The sequence below is a fragment of the Grampus griseus genome, assembly GCF_964374135.1.
Source record: "Grampus griseus genome assembly, chromosome: 4".
Classification (NCBI taxonomy): Eukaryota; Metazoa; Chordata; class Mammalia; order Artiodactyla; family Delphinidae; genus Grampus; species Grampus griseus.
In genome coordinates, this window is record NC_138997.1 from 33,445,772 (window position 1) to 33,451,771 (window position 6,000).

Genomic DNA, 6,000 nt, shown 5'->3' on the forward strand with positions numbered 1-6,000 from the left:
GCTTTAAAACCTGTGTGTGGACTTCACATCCAGAAGACTCCCATTCTGCTTTGGCCCAGAACTTTGCACACACCTCAGTCCTTAGCATTTGTCTTCAGGTTGACTTTTTGAATCTTCTGCTCTGTTTTAGGCCCCTAAGCTCTGAGTTTTTTTGCTTATCTCTGTACCTTCAGTTCTTATTATCACAGCTCTCAGAACATACTGAGTAAATAACAAATGTTTGTGAATGGATGTCTTACCATGATATCTCCTCTGAACTTCAAGCCAAATACCCAAGTAAAATCAACTATGGGTGTTTCAAAGACACCCCAGTGTCATGTTCTTTCCCTAGATTTTCATGTGGCTCACTCTACCCAATGTCATTTCCTATCACCCTGTCAATAAATAGCACCTCTTCTAATTACTTTCTCTGTTTTATTGCAGTTAGCCTGACATAAAATTTTATTGAATTCTGAGTGTCTAAAAATGACCCTGGCATATAATTGATATTCAGTAAGTATTGGTAAATCAATGAATACCAAATCACAGCTCTCTACAAACCTGGTTATTGCTTCCATTGTTTCCCATCAGAATGAATGTCACCAACCTTCACCAAGTTACTCAAATCAGAAAGCCAGCAGTCATTCTTTCTTATGGTTTATTTTTAAAATTTAAGACATAACTAACATTTTATAGAATACACAGCCATTATATGTTCAGTTTTATGAGTTTTGGCAGTTATTTACCCATATAACAATTACCCAAAACAAGATAGAGGACATTTCCATCACTTAGAAATGTCTGTTGTGCTCTTTTCCAGTCAACCCATTCCCCAGAACCAATGAGTTTCTGACTTCTGACACCATAGATTCACTCTGCCTACGTTTTTTAACTTCATATAAATGAAATCATACAGTATGCACTCTTTTGTGTCTGGATTCTTTTGCTTAACATATTTTTTTCTTAACACATTATAGTGAGTGTTACTATATTCATCAGCAATTTGTTCATTTTTATTGTTGAGCAGTATTCCATTCCATGAATACATCATAATTTGTTTATCCATTCCCTATGACTGGTACTGAGATTGTCTCCAGTTTTGGGTTATTATGAGTAAGACTTCTGTGAACATTCTTATGCAGTCTTTTGGGAGGGACATGTTCTTATTTCTTTTGGGTAAATACCTAAGAATGTGCAGGTTTCGGGGTCCCCAAGACCACCCTCAGGTTCAATAATTCACTAGAAGGACACACAGAACTCAGCAAACTATTATGCGCATGGTTATGGTTTATTGTGGTTTAAAGATTAAAATTAGCAATGGGAAAAGACTGAGAGAGCAGAGTCCAGGAGAGACCAGGTGTGAGCGTCCAGTTGTTTTTTCTCAGTGGAATCAAATGACAGTGTTTAGGCATCAATGTGTGATAATATGTACAGGGTATTTCCAACCAGGAAAGCTCACCTGATCCTTGGTGTCAGGTTTTTTATTAGTGGTTGGCCATGTAGACACAGATGACTGTTCACATGGTGACTTTGGTTTCCAGCCCATCCAGAGGGCAAGCTGTGTAACCCCCATAAATCACACTGCCCCACACATAAATCACTATGTGGCATGGTTCAAGGCAAACAAAGACACTCCTACCAGACAGGATATTCCAAAGGCTAAAAGATTACCACCCAGAGTTGGGGGCAAAGAGCCAAACCTATCTTTGGGCAAGATTAATCCCTTACTGCACAGAGTGTAACTGCTAGGTCATAGTAGGTTTGTGTTCAACTTTATAAGAAACTAGAAAATAGTTCTCCAAGTGGCTGTACCTTTTTACATTCCCCCCAGCAGTCCAGTTGTTTCACATCTGTACCAACATTTGGTATTGTTGGTCTTTTTATTTTAGCCATTGTTAGTGGTTGTGAATAGACTTTCATTGTGGTTTTCATTTTCATTTTCCCTGATGATTAATAATGTGGATACCTTTTAATGTTCACATCTTTTAGTACAAATCATTGGACATTTTTGTATATCTTCTCAGAAGTCATTCTTGACACTTCTCTTGCCTTTACAGTCTATATCCAATCCTTTATCAAGCCTTCTTGATTTTATCTCCCAAATAGCTCTCAAAACTCTGCTTTTCTCCATCTCTACCACCACCACCCTAAACTGAACCCCTTGGATCTCTATCCTGGACTCCTGTGGTGGCTCTTTAGTGCTTTACCTACATCCACAGTGACCACCCTCTGATCCATTCTCTATTACAGCTGGAATGATCCATTGAAAAGTTAATTCCTATTATTTTATAATCCTTCCTAAACACATCAAAATAAGCAAAAATAAACAAACAATACGAACTTCATTGCCTACCCATTTCTCTTAGGACAAAGCATTTCCTAGCATGATGGATAAAACCTTGCAATCTCAAGCCGTCTTATACTCTCCAGCCTTCTTTTCCATCCTTCTCACCATTGCTTTCTATACTGCAATCATATTGGCCTTCTTTCTATCCCTTGTTTTCACCTCTGGCTCTCCCTTACCATAGAGTTTATATTTTTACTGTTACTTAATGCCTGGAGATTCTCCTTCCCTCTCTTTTACAGTAAGTTAACTTCTTCTCATCTCATAGTTCAACTGAAGTCTCACTCACTCAGAGAAGCCTTCCACAACCTCCATAACTAGGTCGAATTCCTCAGTGATAGGTACTCCTGGCTCTCTATGTAGCTCTTCTGAGGAAGATTTATCACAGCTACAATTTTAAATTTATTTGTATGATTTTTTATTAGTCTCTCTCTCTCTCTGAAGTAGAGAAGGACTCTCAGTGGCGTGCTGGAACCTACTCTAAGAACCTGTTGTGGGCATCTTTTCCCAACTCCACTATCAGAGGCAGCACATTGATAGCTTGAAGTTAACCAGCGTGCATGTATTTACACCACAGAAATTGGCAAGTGCTATAGACTAAGGTTTTTTTCCCCTTCCTGGAGAGCGGGTAGTTTAAATGTTTACCAGCACACTACTGGAAGAATCAAGTACTTTTTTTCTCCATCACTGTATCCTCACCAGAAGAAAGTCTTTGGCCACAATGATTTATCAATCAATATTTGTTAAATAAGTGAATAATTCAGTACCCTGGGCTCTCCAACCCCCTTGGGATTGCTTTTTGGCTCTTTCTCATCTAACTCTCCTAAATATTTTGAAAGGTGGGGCATTGGACAGTGGTCTGTTTACTATTGAATATTTTTGACTGGGTTGCAGCAATAAAAATATTAATTTTGTATTTATAATTGTTAGTTATTTTCTGGATGGCCTATGGAATAGGTTTTCTCTCTTCTCCCATGCTCCAAATTTGCTGGCTCTTCAAAGGCCACCTCGTTTATTCAGGCAGATTAAAAGACCCAGCATGAGACAAATGGGACCTAACAGGAGACAGTGCATATACACCAACAGAGAGAATACATAAAAATTTACATGGAGTGTACCATGTAATAGAAACCACTTAAAATTCCATTTCTGCTCTTCTGATTCAAGCCCTTCTGGAGTATTTTCTCTGGCATGTGTAGAGAACATGGAGAACATTTCAGGGAGAACAGTTCAGGGCTCAGTTTAAGCTGTTAACCAAGTTAATTGCTGCCTGTGGGGATGCAACATGATATTGCGCTAGTTTTTTCACGTTTTAGTCATTCCATTCTACTGTTTTAATTTTTGCCATGACATCATATGGTAACAAGCCAATTGTATTACTGTTTGTAATATTTCATATTTTTCTTTAAATTGAGCAACTTTTAAACACATACATTTATTTATTGATTGATTGCGGTATGCGGACCTCTCACTGTTGTGGCCTTTCCCATTGCGGAGCACAGGCTCCGGACCCGCAGGCTCAGCGGCCATGGCTCACGGGCCTAGCCGCTCCACAGCATGTGGGATCTTCCTGGACCGGGGCACAAACCCGTGTCCCCTGCATTGACAGGTAGACTCTCAACCACTGCGCCACCAGGGAAGCCCCATAAATTTATTTTTAAAGGCATTTTGTATCATGCTTTTAAATGTTTTATTCCCCCAAGTTCACATTAAACTAACACATAGAAGATGTACACCAGAAAGTCATCTCATGTACTGCCAGTAGTATCCCTAGCACACTTTGGGAAAAAAATAATAACATAGAACATGGATTTTTGGAGTTATCTACATTTGTTTTGGTATCTTAGATCTCCAAGAAGGTTAAATTACCTCTCTGGAACTTAGATTATTTATCTGTAAATGCAGTCCCCTGACTTCCAGGGGAGGATAGTAAGTAAGATGATGTACAGAACCGGATGACCAAGGGGTGGAACTCATAGGAGATGCTCCATAGATTAATTTCTTTTTCCATTTACTACTCGACTTTATTGCTGGTTCAATCATCTCTTTCTGGCTCTTACTAAAGCATACTTTTACTGGGATGCAATTTTTACATAACAAAATGCATAAATCATAGGTGTATACATATCAGTATTTGTTCATTATTGGTTCTAGATTTACTGTTTGAACTGAATGTCTGAACATTTGACCTCTGGTATCAGATCTGGTATTTGCCAAATGTTTGATTTTAGAAGCATCATGACTTCTTTATTCATACAAAGAATGCTGTATGAATCTGACTTAAGAGTACTGAGTATTTACAATTGTGAAGTACAGCTCAAGCATTCTTGTTAGTAATATTCTTTCCGTTATTCTTTGTTTTTAATTTTAATTTAATTTATTTTTTTATACAGCAGGTCCTTATTAGTCATCAATTTTATACATGTCAGTGTATACATGTCAATCCCAATCACCCAGTTCATCACACCACCCCACCCACCCCCCGCTGCTTTCCCCCCTTGGGGTCCATAAGTTTGTTCTCTACATCTGTGTCTCAATTTTGCCCTGCAAACCGGTTCATTTGTACCATTTTTCTAGGTTCCACGTATATACGTTAATATACGATATTTGTTCTTCTCTTTCTGACTTACTTCACTCTGTATGACAGTCTCCAGACCCATCCACATCTCTACAAATGACCCAATTTCGTTCTTTTCTATGGCTGAATAATATTCCATTGTATATATGTACCACATCTTCTTTATTCATTCTTCTATCGATGGGCATTAAGGTTGCTTCCATAAGGTTGCTTCCATAAGATTGCTTCCACTATTGTAAATAGTGCTGCAATTAACATTGGAGTGCATGTGTCTTTTTGAATTATGGTTTTCTCAGGGTATATGCCCAGTAGTGGGATTGCTGGGTCATATGATAATTCTATTTTTAGTTCTTTAAGGAACGTCTATACTGTTCTCCATAATGGCTGTATCAATTTACATTCCCACAAAGAGTGCAAGAGTGTTCTCTTTTCTCCACACCCTATCCAGCGTTTGTTGTTTGTGGATTTTCTGATGATGCCCATTCTAACTGGTGTGAGATGATACCTCATTGTAGTTTTGATTTGCGTTCCTCTAACAATTAGTGATGTTGAGCAGGTTTTCATGTGCTTCTTGGCCATCTGTATGTCTTCGTTGGAGAAATGTCTATTTAGGTCTTCTGCCCATTTTTAGATTAAGTTGTTTGTTTTCTTTAATATTGAGCTGCATGAGCTGTTTATATATTTTGGAGATTAATCCTTTGTCCGTTGATTCATTTGCAAATATTTTCTTCCATACTGAGGGTTGTCTTTTCGTCTTGTTTATGGTTTCCTTTGCTGTGCAAAAGCTTTGAAGTTTCATTAGGTCCCATTTGTTTATTTTTGTTTTTATTTCCATTACTCAAGGAGGTGGGTCAAAAAAGATCTTGCTGTGATTTATGTCAAAGAGTGTTCTTCCTATATTTTCCTCTAGGAGTTTTATAGTGCCCGGTCTTACATTTAGGTCTCTAATCCATTTTCAATTTATTTTTGTGTATGGTGTTAGGCAGTGTTCTAATTTCATTCTTTTACATGGAGCTGTCCAGTTTTCCCAGCACCACTTACTGAAGAGACTGTCTTTCTCCATTGTATATCCTTGCCTCCTTTGTCATGGATTAGTTGA